The sequence below is a fragment of the Perna viridis genome, chromosome 3 (genome assembly GCF_037379345.1).
Source record: "Perna viridis isolate PV_CMFRI_1.1 ecotype Kerala chromosome 3, ASM3737934v1, whole genome shotgun sequence".
Taxonomy (NCBI): Eukaryota; Metazoa; Mollusca; class Bivalvia; order Mytilida; family Mytilidae; genus Perna; species Perna viridis.
The window spans coordinates 8,077,083-8,102,469 of record NC_142447.1 but is presented as its reverse complement, the minus strand read 5'-3'; the positions used below and the strand labels follow the sequence as shown (position 1 = coordinate 8,102,469).

Sequence of the window (25,387 nt, the reverse complement as noted above, 5' to 3'; positions counted from 1 at the left end):
AGATATGACAGTACTACTTGAAATAGCACTTTCCTGCCTAAATCATATATGCTCATCACATCTGATTCCTACTGTACTGTTCATATGACCTCACGACTCGAAATAATATTTTCCTACAAACAATCTATATGATCATCACATCTGACGCAAACCGTACCCCTGAGATGTCCGTAAGACAGAAAAACTACCCAAAAATGCATGCTTATCATATCATATAAGAATTGTACGCCTAACATGGCCAAACTGTTTCAAATCACTTATTCCTTCTTTATCCATATATGCCCATAACGTAAGATGCCAAAGTTTTCTTAATATGGCTAAAGTACCTGAAATATAATTTTTCTACCCAAAATCATTAATGCTCATGACAATTGATACATGCAGGTCTCCTTTAAATAGCCATTATACAATTCCAAAGATTACAATACTCTGTGAAATACAATTTTCCTACCTTAATTCTCCATACAAATCACAAATGATGCGAACTGAACTCTTAACATAATCATACTACTTGAAATAGCTCATTCTTAGCAGAATCAAACATACTTATCAAATCTGATTTGATATGTATCCTAAATTGGACCATACTACTTCAAATAGCACTTTCCTACCTAAATCATACATGCTCATCATATCTCATTCGTACTGTATTCTTAATATGACCTTACGACTCGAAATAAAATTTTACTGCCAATAACGTACATGATAGTCACTTCGGAGGGAAACCGTACCCCTAACATGCCCGTTTAACAGACAAACTACCCCCAAGAATGCGTGCTTATCACATCATATAAGAATTGTACGGCTATCATGGCCAAACTGTTTCAAATAAATCATTCCTGCTAATTTCATTCGTGCCCATAATTTAAGACGCCAACCGTTTTCTTAACATGGTCAAAGTACTTGAAATATTATTTTCCTTACCAAAATCAATAATTCTCATGACAATTGATGCGTAGAGATCTCACTAAAATAGCCATTATACAATTCAAAAGATAGCAATACTCTGTTAAATACCATTCTCGTACCTTTATTCTCCATACCAATCACATATGATGCGAACTGTACTGTTAACATGATCATACTACTTCAAAAAGTAGATTCTTACCAGAATAAAATAGGCTTATCACATCAGATTTGATATGTACCCTAAATATGACCATTCCACTTTAAATAGCATTTTCCTACTTAAATCATAAAGGGTCATCTTATCTGATTCGTACTATATTCTTAATATGACCTTACGACTCGAAATAACATTTTCCTACCAATAACGTACAGGATCATCACATCTGACGCAAACCGTACCCCTGACATGCCCGTATGACAGAAAAACTACCCACAAATGCATGCTTATCACATCATATAAGAATTGTACGCCTGACATCTCCAAACTGTTTGGAATAACTTATTCCTACTAAAATCATATATGCCCATAACTTAACATGCGAACGTTTCCTTAATATGGCCAAAGTACTTGAAATATCATTTTCCTACCTAAAATCATTAATGCTCATGACAATTGATACGTGCAGTTCTCCTTTAAATAGCCATTATACAATTCCAAAGATAACAATTCTCTGTGAAATACCATTTTCGTACCTTAATTCTCAATACAAATCACATATGATGCGAACTGAACTCTTAACATAATCATACTACTTGAAATAGCTCATTCTTAGCAGAATCAAATATACTTATCAAATCTGATTTGATATGTAACCTAAATATGACCATACTACTTGTACTAGCACTTTCCTACTTCAATCACACATACTCATCACATCTGATTAGTGATTTATCTGTAATTAGATTTTACGACTTTATATAACATTTTCCTGCCAATAACGTACAGGATCATCACATCTGACGCAAACCGTACCCCTGACATGCACGTATGACAGAAAAACTACCCACAAATGCATGCTTATCACATATAAGAAGTGTATGCCTAACATGGCCAAACTGTTTCAAATAACTTATTCCTACTAAAATCATATAAGCCGATAACTTAAGATGCCAAACGTTTTCTTAATACGGCCAAAGTGCTTGAAATATCATTTTCCTACCCAAAATCAATAATGCTCATCACAATTGATGCATACTGCTCTCACTTAAATAGCCATTGTACAATTCCAAAGATACCAATACTGTGGGAAATACCAATTTCGTACCTTAATTCTCCATATCAATCACATATGATGCGAACTTAACTCTTAACATAATCATTCTACTTGAAATAGCTCATTCTTAGCAGAATCAAACATACTTATCAAATCTGATTTGATATGTATCCTAAATTGGACCATACTACTTCAAATAGCACTTTCCTACCTAAATCATACATGCTCATCATATCTAATTCGTACTCTATTCTTAATATGACCTTACGACTCGAAATAAAGTTTTACTGCCAATAACGTACATGATAGTCACTTCGGAGGGAAACTGTACCCCTAACATGCCTGTTTAACAGACAAACTATCCAAAAATGCATGCTTATCACATCATATAAGCATTGTATGCCTGACATCTCCAAACTGTTTCAAATAACTTATTCCTGCTAAAATCATATATGCCCATAACTTAACATGCGAACGTTTCCTTAATATGGCCAAAGTACTTGAAATATCATTTTCCTACCTAAAATCATTAATGCTCATCACAATTGATACGTGCAGTTCTCCTTTAAATAGCCATTATACAATTCCAAAGATACTAATACTGTGGGAAATACCAATTTCGTACCTTAATTCTCCATATCAATCACATATGATGCGAACTGAACTCTTAACATAATCATTCTACTTGAAATAGCTCATTCGTAGCAGAATCAAACATACTTATCAAATCTGATTTGATATGTATCCTAAATTGGACCATACTACTTCAAATAGCACTTTCCTACCTAAATCATACATGCTCATAATATCTAATTCGTACTGTATTCTTAATATGACCTTACGACTCGAAATAAAATTTTACTGCCAATAACGTACATGATAGTCACTTCGGAGGGAAACCGTACCCCTAACATGCCCGTTTAACAGACAAACTACCCAAGAATGCATGCTTATCACATCATAAAGCAATGTACGCCTGACATCTCCAAACTGTTTCAAATAACTTATTCCAGCTAAAATCATATATGCCCATAACTTAACATGCGAACGTTTCCTTAATATGGCCAAAGTACTTGAAATATCATTTTCCTACCCAAAATCATTAATGCTCATGACAATTGATACGTGCAGTCCTCCTTTAAATAGCCATTATACAATTCCAAAGATAACAATACTCTGTGAAATACAATTTTCGTACCTTAATTCTCCATACAAATCACATATGATGCGAACTGAACTCTTAACATAATCATACTACTTGAAATAGCTCATTCTTAGCAGAATCAAACATACTTATCAAATCTGATTTGATATGTATCCTAAATTGGACCATACTACTTCAAATAGCACTTTCCTACCTAAATCATACATGCTCATCATATCTAATTCGTACTCTATTCTTAATATGACCTTACGACTCGAAATAAAGTTTTACTGCCAATAACGTACATGATAGTCACTTCGGAGGGAAACTGTACCCCTAACATGCCTGTTTAACAGACAAACTATCCAAAAATGCATGCTTATCACATCATATAAGCATTGTATGCCTGACATCTCCAAACTGTTTCAAATAACTTATTCCTGCTAAAATCATATATGCCCATAACTTAACATGCGAACGTTTCCTTAATATGGCCAAAGTACTTGAAATATCATTTTCCTACCTAAAATCATTAATGCTCATCACAATTGATACGTGCAGTTCTCCTTTAAATAGCCATTATACAATTCCAAAGATACTAATACTGTGGGAAATACCAATTTCGTACCTTAATTCTCCATATCAATCACATATGATGCGAACTGAACTCTTAACATAATCATTCTACTTGAAATAGCTCATTCGTAGCAGAATCAAACATACTTATCAAATCTGATTTGATATGTATCCTAAATTGGACCATACTACTTCAAATAGCACTTTCCTACCTAAATCATACATGCTCATAATATCTAATTCGTACTGTATTCTTAATATGACCTTACGACTCGAAATAAAATTTTACTGCCAATAACGTACATGATAGTCACTTCGGAGGGAAACCGTACCCCTAACATGCCCGTTTAACAGACAAACTACCCAAGAATGCATGCTTATCACATCATAAAGCAATGTACGCCTGACATCTCCAAACTGTTTCAAATAACTTATTCCAGCTAAAATCATATATGCCCATAACTTAACATGCGAACGTTTCCTTAATATGGCCAAAGTACTTGAAATATCATTTTCCTACCCAAAATCATTAATGCTCATGACAATTGATACGTGCAGTCCTCCTTTAAATAGCCATTATACAATTCCAAAGATAACAATACTCTGTGAAATACAATTTTCGTACCTTAATTCTCCATACAAATCACATATGATGCGAACTGAACTCTTAACATAATCATACTACTTGAAATAGCTCATTCTTAGCAGAATCAAACATACTTATCACATCTGATTTGATATGTAACCTAAATATGACCATACTACTTGTACTAGCACTTTCTTACTTCAATCACACATACTCATCACATCTGATTAGTAATTTATCTGTAATTAGATTTTACGACTTGATATAACATTTTCCTGCCAATAACGTACAGGATCATCACATCTGAGGCAAACCGTACCCCTGACATGCACGTATGACAGAAAAACTATACACAAATGCATGCTTATCACATATAAAAAGTGTATGCCTAACATGGCCAAACTGTTTCAAATAACTTATTCCTACTAAAATCATATAAGCCGATAACTTAAGATGCCAAACGTTTTCTTAATACGGCCAAAGTGCTTGAAATATCATTTTCCTACCCAAAATCAATAATGCTCATCACAATTGATGCATACTGCTCTCACTTAAATAGCCATTGTACAATTCCAAAGATACCAATACTGTGGGAAATACCAATTTCGTACCTTAATTCTCCATATCAATCACATATGATGCGAACTTAACTCTTAACATAATCATTCTACTTGAAATAGCTCATTCTTAGCAGAATCAAACATACTTATCAAATCTGATTTGATATGTATCCTAAATTGGACCATACTACTTCAAATAGCACTTTCCTACCTAAATCATACATGCTCATCATATCTAATTCGTACTCTATTCTTAATATGACCTTACGACTCGAAATAAAGTTTTACTGCCAATAACGTACATGATAGTCACTTCGGAGGGAAACTGTACCCCTAACATGCCTGTTTAACAGACAAACTATCCAAAAATGCATGCTTATCACATCATATAAGCATTGTATGCCTGACATCTCCAAACTGTTTCAAATAACTTATTCCTGCTAAAATCATATATGCCCATAACTTAACATGCGAACGTTTCCTTAATATGGCCAAAGTACTTGAAATATCATTTTCCTACCTAAAATCATTAATGCTCATCACAATTGATACGTGCAGTTCTCCTTTAAATAGCCATTATACAATTCCAAAGATACTAATACTGTGGGAAATACCAATTTCGTACCTTAATTCTCCATATCAATCACATATGATGCGAACTGAACTCTTAACATAATCATTCTACTTGAAATAGCTCATTCGTAGCAGAATCAAACATACTTATCAAATCTGATTTGATATGTATCCTAAATTGGACCATACTACTTCAAATAGCACTTTCCTACCTAAATCATACATGCTCATAATATCTAATTCGTACTGTATTCTTAATATGACCTTACGACTCGAAATAAAATTTTACTGCCAATAACGTACATGATAGTCACTTCGGAGGGAAACCGTACCCCTAACATGCCCGTTTAACAGACAAACTACCCAAGAATGCATGCTTATCACATCATAAAGCAATGTACGCCTGACATCTCCAAACTGTTTCAAATAACTTATTCCAGCTAAAATCATATATGCCCATAACTTAACATGCGAACGTTTCCTTAATATGGCCAAAGTACTTGAAATATCATTTTCCTACCCAAAATCATTAATGCTCATGACAATTGATACGTGCAGTCCTCCTTTAAATAGCCATTATACAATTCCAAAGATAACAATACTCTGTGAAATACAATTTTCGTACCTTAATTCTCCATACAAATCACATATGATGCGAACTGAACTCTTAACATAATCATACTACTTGAAATAGCTCATTCTTAGCAGAATCAAACATACTTATCACATCTGATTTGATATGTAACCTAAATATGACCATACTACTTGTACTAGCACTTTCTTACTTCAATCACACATACTCATCACATCTGATTAGTAATTTATCTGTAATTAGATTTTACGACTTGATATAACATTTTCCTGCCAATAACGTACAGGATCATCACATCTGAGGCAAACCGTACCCCTGACATGCACGTATGACAGAAAAACTATACACAAATGCATGCTTATCACATATAAAAAGTGTATGCCTAACATGGCCAAACTGTTTCAAATAACTTATTCCTACTAAAATCATATAAGCCGATAAATTAAGATGCCAAACGTTTTCTTAATACGGCCAAAGTGCTTGAAATATCATTTTCCTACCCAAAATCAATAATGCTCATCACAATTGATGCATACTGCTCTCACTTAAATAGCCATTATATAATTCCAAAGATACTAATACTGTGGGAAATACCAATTTCGTACCTTAATTCTCCATATCAATCACATATGATGCGAACTTAACTCTTAACATAATCATTCTACTTGAAATAGCTCATTCTTAGCATAATCAAACATACTTATCAAATCTGATTTGATATGTATCCTAAATTGGACCATACTACTTCAAATAGCACTTTCCTACCTAAATCATACATGCTCATCATATCTAATTCGTACTGTATTCTTAATATGACCTTACGACTCGAAATAAAATTTTACTGCCAATAACGTACATGATAGTCACTTCGGAGGGAAACCGTACCCCTGACATGCCCGTTTAACAGACAAACTATCCAAGAATGCATGCTTATCACATCATATAAGCATTGTACGCCTGACATCTCCAAACTGTTTCAAATAACTTATTCCTGCTAAAATCATATATGCCCATAACTTAACATGCGAGCGTTTCCTTAGTATAGCCAAAGTACTTGAAATATCATTTTCCTACCCAAAATCATTAATGCTCATGACAATTGATACGTGCAGGTCTCCTTTAAATAGCCATTATACAATTCCAAAGATTACAATACTCTGTGAAATACAATTTTCCTACCTTAATTCTCCATACAAATCACAAATGATGCGAACTGAACTCTTAACATAATCATACTACTTGAAATAGCTCATTCTTAGCAGAATCAAACATACTTATCAAATCTGATTTGATATGTATCCTAAATTGGACCATACTACTTCAAATAGCACTTTCCTACCTAAATCATACATGCTCATCATATCTCATTCGTACTGTATTCTTAATATGACCTTACGACTCGAAATAAAATTTTACTGCCAATAACGTACATGATAGTCACTTCGGAGGGAAACCGTACCCCTAACATGCCCGTTTAACAGACAAACTACCCCCAAGAATGCGTGCTTATCACATCATATAAGAATTGTACGGCTATCATGGCCAAACTGTTTCAAATAAATCATTCCTGCTAATTTCATTCGTGCCCATAATTTAAGACGCCAACCGTTTTCTTAACATGGTCAAAGTACTTGAAATATTATTTTCCTTACCAAAATCAATAATTCTCATGACAATTGATGCGTAGAGATCTCACTAAAATAGCCATTATACAATTCAAAAGATAGCAATACTCTGTTAAATACCATTCTCGTACCTTTATTCTCCATACCAATCACATATGATGCGAACTGTACTGTTAACATGATCATACTACTTCAAAAAGTAGATTCTTACCAGAATAAAATAGGCTTATCACATCAGATTTGATATGTACCCTAAATATGACCATTCCACTTTAAATAGCATTTTCCTACTTAAATCATAAAGGGTCATCTTATCTGATTCGTACTATATTCTTAATATGACCTTACGACTCGAAATAACATTTTCCTACCAATAACGTACAGGATCATCACATCTGACGCAAACCGTACCCCTGACATGCCCGTATGACAGAAAAACTACCCACAAATGCATGCTTATCACATCATATAAGAATTGTACGCCTGACATCTCCAAACTGTTTGGAATAACTTATTCCTACTAAAATCATATATGCCCATAACTTAACATGCGAACGTTTCCTTAATATGGCCAAAGTACTTGAAATATCATTTTCCTACCTAAAATCATTAATGCTCATGACAATTGATACGTGCAGTTCTCCTTTAAATAGCCATTATACAATTCCAAAGATAACAATTCTCTGTGAAATACCATTTTCGTACCTTAATTCTCAATACAAATCACATATGATGCGAACTGAACTCTTAACATAATCATACTACTTGAAATAGCTCATTCTTAGCAGAATCAAATATACTTATCAAATCTGATTTGATATGTAACCTAAATATGACCATACTACTTGTACTAGCACTTTCCTACTTCAATCACACATACTCATCACATCTGATTAGTGATTTATCTGTAATTAGATTTTACGACTTTATATAACATTTTCCTGCCAATAACGTACAGGATCATCACATCTGACGCAAACCGTACCCCTGACATGCACGTATGACAGAAAAACTACCCACAAATGCATGCTTATCACATATAAGAAGTGTATGCCTAACATGGCCAAACTGTTTCAAATAACTTATTCCTACTAAAATCATATAAGCCGATAACTTAAGATGCCAAACGTTTTCTTAATACGGCCAAAGTGCTTGAAATATCATTTTCCTACCCAAAATCAATAATGCTCATCACAATTGATGCATACTGCTCTCACTTAAATAGCCATTGTACAATTCCAAAGATACCAATACTGTGGGAAATACCAATTTCGTACCTTAATTCTCCATATCAATCACATATGATGCGAACTTAACTCTTAACATAATCATTCTACTTGAAATAGCTCATTCTTAGCAGAATCAAACATACTTATCAAATCTGATTTGATATGTATCCTAAATTGGACCATACTACTTCAAATAGCACTTTCCTACCTAAATCATACATGCTCATCATATCTAATTCGTACTCTATTCTTAATATGACCTTACGACTCGAAATAAAGTTTTACTGCCAATAACGTACATGATAGTCACTTCGGAGGGAAACTGTACCCCTAACATGCCTGTTTAACAGACAAACTATCCAAAAATGCATGCTTATCACATCATATAAGCATTGTATGCCTGACATCTCCAAACTGTTTCAAATAACTTATTCCTGCTAAAATCATATATGCCCATAACTTAACATGCGAACGTTTCCTTAATATGGCCAAAGTACTTGAAATATCATTTTCCTACCTAAAATCATTAATGCTCATCACAATTGATACGTGCAGTTCTCCTTTAAATAGCCATTATACAATTCCAAAGATACTAATACTGTGGGAAATACCAATTTCGTACCTTAATTCTCCATATCAATCACATATGATGCGAACTGAACTCTTAACATAATCATTCTACTTGAAATAGCTCATTCGTAGCAGAATCAAACATACTTATCAAATCTGATTTGATATGTATCCTAAATTGGACCATACTACTTCAAATAGCACTTTCCTACCTAAATCATACATGCTCATAATATCTAATTCGTACTGTATTCTTAATATGACCTTACGACTCGAAATAAAATTTTACTGCCAATAACGTACATGATAGTCACTTCGGAGGGAAACCGTACCCCTAACATGCCCGTTTAACAGACAAACTACCCAAGAATGCATGCTTATCACATCATAAAGCAATGTACGCCTGACATCTCCAAACTGTTTCAAATAACTTATTCCAGCTAAAATCATATATGCCCATAACTTAACATGCGAACGTTTCCTTAATATGGCCAAAGTACTTGAAATATCATTTTCCTACCCAAAATCATTAATGCTCATGACAATTGATACGTGCAGTCCTCCTTTAAATAGCCATTATACAATTCCAAAGATAACAATACTCTGTGAAATACAATTTTCGTACCTTAATTCTCCATACAAATCACATATGATGCGAACTGAACTCTTAACATAATCATACTACTTGAAATAGCTCATTCTTAGCAGAATCAAACATACTTATCACATCTGATTTGATATGTAACCTAAATATGACCATACTACTTGTACTAGCACTTTCTTACTTCAATCACACATACTCATCACATCTGATTAGTAATTTATCTGTAATTAGATTTTACGACTTGATATAACATTTTCCTGCCAATAACGTACAGGATCATCACATCTGAGGCAAACCGTACCCCTGACATGCACGTATGACAGAAAAACTATACACAAATGCATGCTTATCACATATAAAAAGTGTATGCCTAACATGGCCAAACTGTTTCAAATAACTTATTCCTACTAAAATCATATAAGCCGATAAATTAAGATGCCAAACGTTTTCTTAATACGGCCAAAGTGCTTGAAATATCATTTTCCTACCCAAAATCAATAATGCTCATCACAATTGATGCATACTGCTCTCACTTAAATAGCCATTATATAATTCCAAAGATACTAATACTGTGGGAAATACCAATTTCGTACCTTAATTCTCCATATCAATCACATATGATGCGAACTTAACTCTTAACATAATCATTCTACTTGAAATAGCTCATTCTTAGCATAATCAAACATACTTATCAAATCTGATTTGATATGTATCCTAAATTGGACCATACTACTTCAAATAGCACTTTCCTACCTAAATCATACATGCTCATCATATCTAATTCGTACTGTATTCTTAATATGACCTTACGACTCGAAATAAAATTTTACTGCCAATAACGTACATGATAGTCACTTCGGAGGGAAACCGTACCCCTGACATGCCCGTTTAACAGACAAACTATCCAAGAATGCATGCTTATCACATCATATAAGCATTGTACGCCTGACATCTCCAAACTGTTTCAAATAACTTATTCCTGCTAAAATCATATATGCCCATAACTTAACATGCGAGCGTTTCCTTAGTATAGCCAAAGTACTTGAAATATCATTTTCCTACCCAAAATCATTAATGCTCATGACAATTGATACGTGCAGTTCTCCTTTAAATAGCCATTATACAATTCCAAAGATTACAATACTCTGTGAAATACAATTTTCCTACCTTAATTCTCCATATTAATCACATATGATGCGACCTGAACTCTTAACATTATCATACTACTTGAAATAGCTCATTCTTAGCAGAATCAAACATACTTATCAAATCTGATTTGATGTGTATCCTAAATTGGACCATACTACTTCAAATAGCACTTTCCTACCTAAATCATACATGCTCATCATATCTAATTCGTACTGTATTCTTAATATGACATTACGACTCGAAATAAAATTTTACTGCCAATAACGTACATGATAGTCACTTCGGAGGGAAACCGTACCCCTACCATGCCCGTTTAACAGACAAACTATCCAAAAATGCATGCTTATCACATCATATAAGCATTGTACGCCTGACATCTCCAAACTGTTTCAAATAACTTATTCCTGCTAAAATCATACATGCCCATAACTTAACATGCGAACGTTTCCTTAATATAGCCAAAGTACTTGAAATATCATTTTCCTACCCAAAATCATTAATGCTCATGACAATTGATACGTGCAGTTCTCCTTTAAATAGCCATTATACAATTCCAAAGATTACAATACTCTGTGAAATACAATTTTCGTACCTTAATTCTCCATATCAATCACATATGATGCGAACTGAACTCTTAACATAATCATACTACTTGAAATAGCTCATTCTTAGCAAAATCAAACATACTGATCAAATCTGATTTGATGTGTATCCTAAATTGGACCATACTACTTCAAATAGCACTTTCCTACCTAAATCATACATGCTCATCATATCTAATTCGTACTGAATTCTTAATATGACATTACGACTCGAAATAGAATTTTACTGCCAATAACGTACATGATAGTCACTTCGGAGGGAAACTGTACCCCTAACATGCCCGTTTAACAGACAAACTACCCAAGAATGCATGCTTACCACATCATATAAGCATTGTACGTCTGACATCTCCAAACTGCTTCGAAAAACTTATTCCTGCTAAAATCATATATGCCCATAACTTAACATGCGAGCGTTTCCTTAATATAGCCAAAGTACTTGAAATATCATTTTCCTACCCAAAATCATTAATGCTCATGACAATTGATACGTGCAGTTCTCCTTTAAATAGCCATTATACAATTCCAAAGATTACAATACTCTGTGAAATACAATTTTCGTACCTTAATTCTCCATACAAATCACATATGATGCGAACTGAACTCTTAACATAATCATACTACTTGAAATAGCTCATTCTTAGCCGAATCAAACACACTTATCACATCTGATTTGATATGTAACCTAAATATGACCATACTACTTGTACTAGCACTTTCCTACTTCAATCACACATACTCATCACATCTGATTAGTAATTTATCTGTAATTAGATTTTACGACTTGATATAACATTTTCCTGCCAATAACGTACAGGATCATCACATCTGACGCAAACCGTACCCCTGACATGCACGTATGACAGAAAAACTACCCACAAATGCATGCTTATCACATATAAAAAGTGTATGCCTAACATGGCCAAACTGTTTCAAATAACTTATTCCTACTAAAATCATATAAGCCGATAACTTAAGATGCCAAACGTTTTCTTAATACGGCCAAAGTGCTTGAAATATCATTTTCCTACCCAAAATCAATAATGCTCATCACAATTGATGCATACTGCTCTCACTAATAGACATTATACAATTCCAAAGATACCAATACTGTGGGAAATACCAATTTCGTACCTTAATTCTCCATATCAATCACATATGATGCGAACTTAACTCTTAACATAATCATTCTACTTGAAATAGCTCATTCTTAGCAGAATCAAACATACTTATCAAATCTGATTTGATATGTATCCTAAATTGGACCATACTACTTCAAATAGCACTTTCCTACCTAAATCATACATGCTCATCATATCTAATTCGTACTGTATTCTTAACTTGACCTTATGACTCGAAATAAAATTTTACTGTCAATAACGTACATGATAGTCACTTCGGAGGGAAACCGTACCCCTACCATGCCCGTTTAACAGACAAACTATCCAAAAATGCATGCTTACCACATCATATAAGCATTGTATGCCTGACATCTCCAAACTGTTTCAAATAACTTATTCCTGCTAAAATCATACATGCCCATAACTTAACATGCGAACGTTTCCTTAATATAGCCAAAGTACTTGAAATATCATTTTCCTACCCAAAATCATTAATGCTCATGACAATTGATACGTGCAGTTCTCCTTTAAATAGCCATTATACAATTCCAAAGATTACAATACTCTGTGAAATACAATTTTCGTACCTTAATTCTCCATATCAATCACATATGATGCGAACTGAACTCTTAACATAATCATACTACTTGAAATAGCTCATTCTTAGCAAAATCAAACATACTGATCAAATCTGATTTGATGTGTATCCTAAATTGGACCATACTACTTCAAATAGCACTTTCCTACCTAAATCATACATGCTCATCATATCTAATTCGTACTGAATTCTTAATATGACATTACGACTCGAAATAGTATTTTACTGCCAATAACGTACATGATAGTCACTTCGGAGGGAAACTGTACCCCTAACATGCCCGCTTAACAGACAAACTACCCAAGAATGCATGCTTACCACATCATATAAGCATTGTACGTCTGACATCTCCAAACTGCTTCGAAAAACTTATTCCTGCTAAAATCATATATGCCCATAACTTAACATGCGAACGTTTCCTTAATATAGCCAAAGTACTTGAAATATCATTTTCCTACCCAAAATCATTAATGCTCATGACAATTGATACGTGCAGTTCTCCTTTAAATAGCCATTATACAATTCCAAAGATTACAATACTCTGTGAAATACAATTTTCGTACCTTAATTCTCCATACAAATCACATATGATGCGAACTGAACTCTTAACATAATCATACTACTTGAAATAGCTCATTCTTAGCCGAATCAAACACACTTATCACATCTGATTTGATATGTAACCTAAATATGACCATACTACTTGTACTAGCACTTTCCTACTTCAATCACACATACTCATCACATCTGATTAGTAATTTATCTGTAATTAGATTTTACGACTTGATATAACATTTTCCTGCCAATAACGTACAGGATCATCACATCTGACGCAAACCGTACCCCTGACATGCACGTATGACAGAAAAACTACCCACAAATGCATGCTTATCACATATAAAAAGTGTATGCCTAACATGGCCAAACTGTTTCAAATAACTTATTCCTACTAAAATCATATAAGCCGATAACTAAAGATGCCAAACGTTTTCTTAATACGGCCAAAGTGCTTGAAATATCATTTTCCTACCCAAAATCAATAATGCTCATCACAATTGATGCATACTGCTCTCACTAATAGACATTATACAATTCCAAAGATACCAATACTGTGGGAAATACCAATTTCGTACCTTAATTCTCCATATCAATCACATATGATGCGAACTTAACTCTTAACATAATCATTCTACTTGAAATAGCTCATTCTTAGCAGAATCAAACATACTTATCAAATCTGATTTGATATGTATCCTAAATTGGACCATACTACTTCAAATAGCACTTTCCTACCTAAATCATACATGCTCATCATATCTAATTTGTACTGTATTCTTAACATGACCTTACGACTCGAAATAAAATTTTACTGTCAATAACGTACATGATAGTCACTTCGGAGTGAAACCGTACCCCTACCATGCCCGTTTAACAGACAAACTATCCAAAAATGCATGCTTATCACATCATATAAGCATTGTACGCCTGACATCTCCAAACTGTTTCAAATAACTTATTCCTGCTAAAATCATACATGCCCATAACTTAACATGCGAACGTTTCCTTAATATAGCCAAAGTACTTGAAATATCATTTTCCTACCCAAAATCATTAATGCTCATGACAATTGATACGTGCAGTTCTCCTTTAAATAGCCATTATACAATTCCAAAGATACTAATACTGTGGGAAATACTAATTTCGTACCTTAATTCTCCATATCAATCACATATGATGCGAACTGAACTCTTAACATAATCATACTACTTGAAATAGCTCATTCTTAGCCGAATCAAACACACTTATCACATCTGATTTGATATGTAACCTAAATATGACCATACTACTTGTACTAGCACTTTCCTACTTCAATCACACATACTCATCACATCTGATCAGTAATTTATCTGTAATTAGATTTTACGACTTGATATAACATTTTCCTGCCAATAACGTACAGGATCATCACATCTGACGCAAACCGTACCCCTGACATGCACGTATGACAGAAAAACTACCCACAAATGCATGCTTATCACATATAACAAGTGTATGCCTAACATGGCCAAACTGTTTCAAATAACTTATTCCTACTAAAATCATATAAGCCGATAACTTAAGATGCCAAACGTTTTCTTAATACGGCCAAAGTGCTTGAAATATCATTTTCCTACCCAAAATCAATAATGCTCATCACAATTGATGCATAATGCTCTCACTTAAATAGCCATTATACAATTCCAAAGATACTAATTCTGTGGGAAATACCAATTTCGTACCTTAATTCTTCATATCAATCACATATGATGCGAACTTAACTCTTAACATAATCATTCTACTTGAAATAGCTCATTCTTAGCAGAATCAAACATACTTATCAAATCTGATTTGATATGTATCCTAAATTGGACCATACTACTTCAAATAGCACTTTCCTACCTAAATCATACATGCTCATCATATCTAATTCGTACTGTATTCTTAACATGACCTTACGACTCGAAATAAAATTTTACTGTCAATAACGTACATGATAGTCACTTCGGAGGGAAACCGTACCCCTAACATGCCCGTTTAACAGACAAACTATCCAAAAATGCATGCTTATCACATCATATAAGCATTGTACGCCTGACATCTCCAAACTGTTTCAAATAACTTATTCCTGCTAAAATCATATATGCCCATAACTTAACATGCGAACATTTCCTTAATATGGCCAAAGTACTTGAAATATCATTTTCCTACTTAAAATCATTAATGCTCATGACAATTGATACGTGCAGTTCTCCTTTAAATAGCCATTATACAATTCCAAAGATACTAATACTGTGGGAAATACTAATTTCGTACCTTAATTCTCCATATCAATCACATATGATGCGAACTGAACTCTTAACATAATCATACTACTTGAAATAGCTCATTCTTAGCCGAATCAAACATACTTATCACATCTGATTTGATATGTAACCTAAATATGACCATACTACTTCAAATAGCACTTTTCTACTTCAATCACACATACTCATCACATCTGATTAGTAATTTATCTGTAATTAGATTTTACGACTTGATATAACATTTTCCTTCCAATAACGTACAGGATCATCACATCTGACGCAAACCGTACCCCTGACATGCACGTATGACAGAAAAACTACCCACAAATGCATGCTTATCACATATAAAAAGTGTATGCCTAACACGGCCAAACTGTTTCAAATAACTTATTCCTACTAAAATCATATAAGCCGATAACTTAAGATGCCAAACGTTTTCTTAATACGGCCAAAGTGCTTGAAATATCATTTTCCTACCCAAAATCAATAATGCTCATCACAATTGATGCATACTGCTCTCACTTAATTAGCCATTATACAATTCCAAAGATACCAATACTGTTGGAAATACCAATTTCGTACCTTAATTCTCCATATCAATCACATATGATGCGAACTTAACTCTTAACATAATCATTCTACTTGAAATAGCTCATTCTTAGCAGATTCAAACATACTTATCAAATTTGATTTGATATGTATCCTAAATTGGACCATACTACTTCAAATAGCACTTTCCTACCTAAATCATACATGCTCATCATATCTAATTCGTACTCTATTCTTAATATGACCTTACGACTCGAAATAAAATTTTACTGTCAATAACGTACATGATAGTCACTTCGGAGGGAAACCGTACCCCTAACACGCCCGTTTAACAGACAAACTATCCAAAAATGCATGCTTATCACATCATATAAGCATTGTACGGCTGACATCTCCAAACTGTTTCAAATAACTTATTCCTGCTAAAATCATATATGCCCATAACTTAACATGCGAACGTTTCCTTAATATAGCCAAAGTACTTGAAATATTATTTTCCTACCCAAAATCATTAATGCTCATGACAATTGATACGTGCAGTCCTCCTTAAAATAGCCATTATACAATTCCAAAGATTACAATACTCTGTCTAATATAATTTTCGTACCTTAATTCTCTATATCAATCACATATGATGCGAACTGAACTCTTAACATAATCATACTACTTGAAATAGCTCATTCTTAGCAGAATCAAACATACTGATCAAATCTGATTTGATGTGTATCCTAAATTGGACCACACTACTTCAAAGAGCACTTTCCTACCTAAATCATACATGCTCATCATATCTAATTCGTACTGTATTCTTAATATGACATTACGACTCGAAATAAAATTTTACTGCCAATAACGTACATGATAGTCACTTCGGAGGGAAACCGTACCCCTAACATGCCCGTTTAACAGACAAACTACCCAAGAATGCATGCTTATCACATCATATAAGCATTGTACGCCTGACATCTCCAAACTGCTTCGAAAAACTTATTCCTGCTAAAATCATATATGCCCATAACTTAACATGCGAACGTTTCCTTTATATGGCCAAAATACTTGAAATATCATTTTCCTACCCAAAATCAATAATGCTCATCACAATTGATGCATACTGTTCTCACTTAAATAGCCATTATACAATTCCAAAGATACCAATACTGTGGGAAATACCAATTGCGTACCTTAATTCTCCATACCAATCACATATGATGCGAACTGAACTCTTAACATGATCATACTACTTCAAATAGCTCATTCTTAACAGAATCATACATGCTGTTCACATCAGATTTGATATGTACCCTAAATATTACCATACTACTTCAAATAGCACTTCCCTACCTAAATTATACTTGCCTATTGCATCTGATTCGTACTGTATTCTTAATATGACCTTACGACTCGATATAACATTTTCCTATCAATAACGTACATGACCATCACATCGGAAGGCAAGCGTACCCCTGACATGCGCGTTTGACAGAAAAACTACCCAAAAATGCATGCCCATCACCTCATATAGGAAGTGTACGCCTAACATGGCCAAGCGGTTTTAAATAACTTATTCTTGCTAAAATTATACATGCCCATAACTTAAAATGCCAACTGTTTTTTAACATGGCGAAAGTACTTGAAAAATCATTTTCCTACCCAAAGTCATTAATGATCATGACAATTAATGCGTACTGTTCACCCCTCAATTCCAAAAATAATAATACTGTGTGAAATACCTTTTCCGTATCTTAATTTTCCATACCAATCATATATGATGCGAATAGAACTCTTAACATGATCATAGTACTTGAAACATCACGTTCTTACTGGAATCGTATATGCACATCACATATGATTTGATATGAAGCGTAAGTATGAAAATATTACTTGAAATAGCACTTTCCTACCTAAATCATACATGCTCATCACGTATGATTCGTACTTTAGTTTTGATATGACCTTTCGACTCGAAATAACATTTACCTACCAATAACGTATATGATCATCATATCTGACGTAAACCGTACCTCTGACATGCACGTATGAAGGAGATCTACCCAAAAATGGATGCTTATCATATCATCTAAGCATTGTTAGCCTAACATGGCCAAACTGTTTCAAATCACGTATTCCTGCTAAAATCATGCACGCCCATAACTTAAGATGCCAACCGTTTTCTTAATATGGCATAAGTACTTGAAATATCATTTTCCTACTCAAAATCATTTATGCTCATGAGAATTGATGTGGTCTGTTCCCTTTAAATAGCCATTATACAATTTGGTTGATTTTTGTGATTTTTCAGATGCTTCTCCTTTATGTAGGAAGAATTACTTGTAATATATTCATCAGATTTGAAGAATATTTAAAACCATCTAAGTGTGAATGAGTTTCATATTTTGGATTATTGTAGATGGCTGCCAGTTAGCCAGTTAAAATGGCCGCCATCTAAATTAATATGCCCCACTGGAAAATAATGTAAATTTCATCTGAATTTTATAAAACGTGGTATATAGGCTTGACATTGTACATTGAATTTAATTTTTTTGATTCTGTGATCATGTGTGGAACATGAGGGAACTTGTATGTGACTTGCTTTCAAGCACAACTTAAAACTTGTTTTATTTTATTTTTAGGGGGCTTTTGTTTCTTCTTTTTTGTTTTTATTTTTATTTTGTTTTGTCTTTTATGTGGATTTTTTGTGTTTTTTTGTGAGAAAATTGTGTGTGGGTCCTGGCTTTACTATTTATGTACCATTAGGTAAAATCCGTGGTAATGTAAATTTGACGCTCGATCTGCAAACTCCAGTAGATTGTTTTTGAATGGCACCTTGAGGTACAATGTCAAAGAAATATATACACTTTTAATAAAATTATTGATTGGATGTCTTGAAAATGCTTGTTTTGGTCCCTTATTCCTAACAGTTAAGTAACAACCCAAACCAAAACTTATCCCAGCTTTCCTTTTGTTTTAAACTTGTACATTGTAGAACAAATTTATCGTCCAGAAAACATGTTTCTACCAACACATACTGAATGATTAAACAACACATCAATTTCAATTTCATAATGATCTTTATTTTTTTAAGTGATTTCTTCTGTGTGTAACTTTCTATTTCTTTACGTTTGTGTATTGTAAATTTTAGTGTTCCTGATGCTATCTTGTAAAAGGATTTCCCACCATTTCTACATTTGGTATCAATATTTATATCAGAAAATACTAGTTGTTTCCATTGCAAGTCATTTATAGGAAAACAATACAGAAACCCACGCTACAAAACTGTAAGTGAAATATCTTTTGTCTTTCTTTATGTATGGATTTTTTGTGAAAACATGTCTATTGCAGACCTATTCGATTTTTTTGATTAAATATGGTTTAGGTATATTATGCCATTTGGTGTATTGATTTCAACACGTCTGAGTACTAGATATCAACTTATATGACTTAATATATTAGACTGGCCGAGATGTAAAAGGAGGAAGTTTTAATTAAGGTATGGATGACAACAAACGAGTCCTTCCGTAAGTTAAGATATGAAACTACCTTACTCTACATTCAGTTTGTTTTTCTCTTTCAGAACTATTTGGTCATTTGGCCAATATTTAATCCATAAATTGTGGAAAATTACACCGGATATTACTCCCTGTAAGACTGAAATCAGGCTTTCAGTACTTCTTATGTTATATTTTAGATTTGTGGTATATACCGTACACGGACTTCGTCCCCTATCGATTGATATCTCTGATACATAACACGTAAACTACCACAACATGGGCTTTAAGTGGATTTTCATATAAAGGCGACGTAAGCAGGATAAGCTTAAATAAATCAGAGTGATCAATTTTTTTTTATTCTAAGAACAAAATACACATATCAACTGAAGTGCGAATATTATGAAGAAGGCGAAAGTACATTGTGAACAGTTAACAAAATCAAAAACCATATTACATGTAGTAGCATATACTTCAATACATGTACATGTAATCTCTTATTACATTCCCGAAGTGGTTTTCAAATAACATTTCCATATAAACTCAACATAAGGAAAATGTTCACATGCTTTCATGACTAGTTAACATTTGCTTATGGAAATAAGACCTGCTATTAAACATGACTGCAGAAAAGATTTACAATATAGTCGATCTATCCTTAGAACTTCGAGACAAGTCAGGCTTCGTCAGAAATCGTACGGAACAAAATATATATGAGTTTAAGACATAAAACATTATCATTATAATACTACAATTTAAATTGAACAATTGTGTAACTCATTTATTTTGTATATAAAAGTCTATATTTAGCTTTTAAGATATCCTGATATACTTGAACTAAGAATGATACAGATCGTTTGGTTATTTTAACAACGATTACTATGGACACTTTACCAGTACTAAAGGAAGACTTTGGTACCCCTTATCAGTTAATATTATTCTACAGTTACCCAGTTCCACGTGGAGTTTTAACAAATATCAGTATGAAACATTACTGGGTTGGAGCCACATGTATAAGTGACAGTAACTGGAGTCTTATAACTTCATTTGCAATTGTTATCGTACATGTACAACAGATCTGTTAAAAATGACAGGGTGTCAATAATTCTAGTGATTATTATTTATAAATGCAAATACAGGAAGATATTTTCAGATGTTAACATTTCCAACAATTTATATTTTCCTATTTCCAATTTCAGGAGCTTGACACTGAGTCCTTCAAAATGAAGTGCAGTATTTTATGACACTGAATGAGATTTAAGAATACATGGTAATTTGGATGCTACTGAAAAGCCCTTTGACTAAAAATAACATATCACAAAATAAAAGTGTCATTTGGTCTTACTGTAAAAAAAATAGTACATATACATTAGGATCGCGTCTTTTTTATTGTGCAGATGTACACTTCTGTAAAACAGAAGACGAAGAAAAGAGAGGCTGCGATTCATCAGTTGGAAAGAACAAAACTGATCACAGATTTATTTAAAGACAAAACAATTTGAATATTTTCATTCATCTTGTAAGAGTCAACTGTCAAATAATGGGAAAGTTGGTAAAACATATGAAGATGATAAGACTAGAATATTATTCTCTATATGAAAGGGAGATGGCAAGTAGGATCATTAGCTAAATGATCTTTGTGGATTTTTGAAAAAAAAAATGTAAATATTCAAAATCATTAAAACATCTGAGTTTATGATAACAAATCAAATATAAAACCAGTATAATTCCATATATCTAGTAAGTTGATAGAAGTAATGAAACTCTTATTTTCATCAGTAACAATACTTCATAAAAAATGTTGCAGTAGCGCTACAACCAAAATGAACTTAGTTTTTTCACGGAAAACTTGTTTTAGTTTAAAATATGAATTACTCCATCTTGAAAGCATGACAATTTACTCGTCGTTTGACTAATTACTTGTTGCATAATAGTTTCTTCGACAATAAGAGAAATTTGCTGTTTCAGAACTTAATTGCGGTGAAACAATGGCGTCTAGGTAAAGCAGGTCTCAAGTTTCACAGTGTTCATTAGATGATTGGAGAAATGTACAGTTACAAAAGACTTGAATGGACTTAAGATGACATGTTCCACTTGAACTGTACTGCTTACAATAACAATCATAAATGAACATCCCAATTTTAACAGTACTATAATATTCTTTACATTATATTCACCACATAATAGTTCATGTATTACAAAAATAAATAAATAAATGAAAAATGCAAGTTCTGTAAAGCACAGCAGTTACTATAATGTATGTGATGGTAGTACACGGGCTAAAAAGTTACATCACAGCTAATTTTACATTACAATTCTACATTTTTTTACACATTGTGATTGAAATAATGTATACAAATGCATTAATTTCAGAATTTCTGAAGAAAAAAAAAACTGTTCATATAATAATCATGGCATCAGAATAGGTAGGCAGAATGTATATTTTGTATATAAAAATACTTTTAGTAATGTTATCAATACTAATATAAAATCAAATACAATTTATTGCATCATAAACTGAATAACGTATTAAATTCATTTATCCACAATCATTAACAATATTACAATAATTACATATAGAGTTCTTGGAGTTCATGACTTTTCCAATATCATATACTTTGAGCAGTAAATCAAAGACTACAACGATTAAATTTCTGTTTAGTCCAAATATCCTTTTTTATTATTTCAAAACATCTTTCAACACTTATTTCTTTGTAAAGCAATCCAAAATGTTCAAAAGAAAATACATATCAACCAATATTCCATCAAAGAAACTTTTTCTTTTATAAATCAAATATAATACATGTATATAAAACAACTAACATGTAAATTACTCCACTGGTTTCTCTTAAATACTTTTATTAGAAATCGCAACCCAGGGCAAAAAAATTCTGGATATAAACTTTCTCAGAACTTGGAGACAAGATAGGCTTCATGCACATTCACAAACATAAATTTCATAAAGGGACATATATCAATTGTATTCAATTATTAACTGTTCATTTCATCTTGTTTGTGGTTTGAAGAAAGATGGTCCTAAATCAAGTACAAAATCTCTCAGAACCTGGTGACAAGTCTGGCTTTGTGCACATTCATAAACAGAAACAAAAAATAATACAAAATTCACAAAAGAACATACATCAATTGCATTGAATTAAAAACTGTTCCTTTCATCTTTTTTGTGGTTTGAAAAAAAAGATGATTCTGAATCACAGAACACAAACTTTCTCAGAACTTGGCGACAAGTCCGGCTTCGTGCATTTATAAATCTTCAATTATATTAGAAATTGTAGTTTACAATTATTGAGCATATTATCTGATAAAGCAATATCAAGTTTTACTATCAAGCAGTTTTACTTATAGTGGATTTAAGATAAACCCCCTTAAAGAATCCTAAGCATGTTCGCCTCTATTTGTATTTTATAATTAAGTCAGTCAGATGGATTTTCGGATTGTGGTGCTACAGTGCCATCGTACGCTAACCAGGCAATGGACATTAATGTTGTGTCACAGACTAATCAACATGGCGTTCATTCCACAGCTACTGATGTTTCTAACACTAGAAAAGAAGTTTATGTCAATGTGTCGACCTCAAGCTCTATGACAAACATAACAAGAGGCTCCCAGGAGCTTGAATCTCTCTCCTGGTTAAATTTTGTCTTTCAATGGCAATACATTTATCACGAGGTTTACTAATAATTTTGGCCTACGATGACTTTGATGGAACTGATCATAAAGATCAATACAAGGCTTAACAGATGAAAATAACGAAAGGACCACAGGTAGATCTCATCATGCTGAACAGTTTTACCCGGTTATAATTTGGCTAATGGGTTTTGAGATATATTGAAAAACTACAGCTTGACCCCTGTTCTATTTTTAGTAACGGTGACAAAGTTTTTTGACGGATCAAAAATCTAAACAGAACTTTTGTGCAAGATACCCCAAGGAACATCAATACTAAGTTTGATTCCAATCGATCAAGTAGGGTAAGAGGAGAAATTTTTTTTAAAGAAATAACATTAAAAAAAATGAAAGAAAAAACGTCGAAAAAAGTGCAATAACTCCTAAATGGCTTGACAGATTAAAATGAAAATATATATGCAATATATAGTCTAACCCCTTTGTTCTATTTTCATTACCGGCGGCCATGTTGTTTGACGGATCAACAATCTAAACACAACTTTTGTGAAAGATGCCCAAAGGAACATCTGTGCAGTTTCATATAATTCCGCTAAGTAGTTTCTGAGAAAGGAGAAGATTTTTTAAAAAAATTGTTAACGACCACGACGACGGACGACGGCGACGGACGCCAATTGATGGCAATAGCTCACATGGCCTTTGACCAGGCAATACATCGTCGGGTGAGATCGCGGTAGTGCCGCTGAATATATCAAGTGGGACAACACCTATAGTCAATGCACACGTCAACATGACATTGCATGTATAGAATAACATTTCTGAAAGTCTCCTGCATAGTACAATTCAATTATGTCAGCAGTCTTTACAAAAGTTGAAATCCAAATCAAACGATATTCAAGTTTTTCGTTTGCAAGTCAACATAAACAGAAGGAAGCAATTTTTGTTAACAATTTTGATTTCATATAAATATATATTAATGAATAAATGTAACAATAAAATTTATGTCGTATTATAGCAGATTCATTTAGCTTTCAATGCATGTTCATTTTGAGTAAATTAAGTACATGTACATACAGATAAATACAAAAGGAAAAACAAGAATATACAGATCTCAAGGTATCAAACGTGTTTATGACAATCAACAGATTTTAATGTTTTGATGATGTTCATCTCAATCACTTTGGTATAATATGATATTTTAACACAGTAAGGAGTG

At 33.1% G+C, this 25,387-nt stretch overlaps 1 long non-coding RNA gene across 2 annotated transcripts in view; it reads left to right on the top strand.

Moving 5' to 3' along the window:
• LOC148620878 (uncharacterized) overlaps window positions 1-22,904 on the top strand; it is a 34,976-nt gene extending 12,072 nt beyond the window's left edge. The window contains exons 2-5 of one of the 2 annotated variants that reach the window (XR_015921026.1): window positions 20,184-20,319; window positions 20,730-20,842; window positions 21,729-21,799; window positions 22,498-22,904. This is a non-coding gene — a long non-coding RNA (uncharacterized LOC148620878). Of the gene's footprint in view, window positions 1-20,183; window positions 20,320-20,729; window positions 20,843-21,728; window positions 22,055-22,497 lie in introns of those variants that run through there. The other variant, XR_015921025.1, reaches the window with a different exon arrangement.
• Window positions 22,905-25,387: the final 2,483 nt, after the last annotated feature.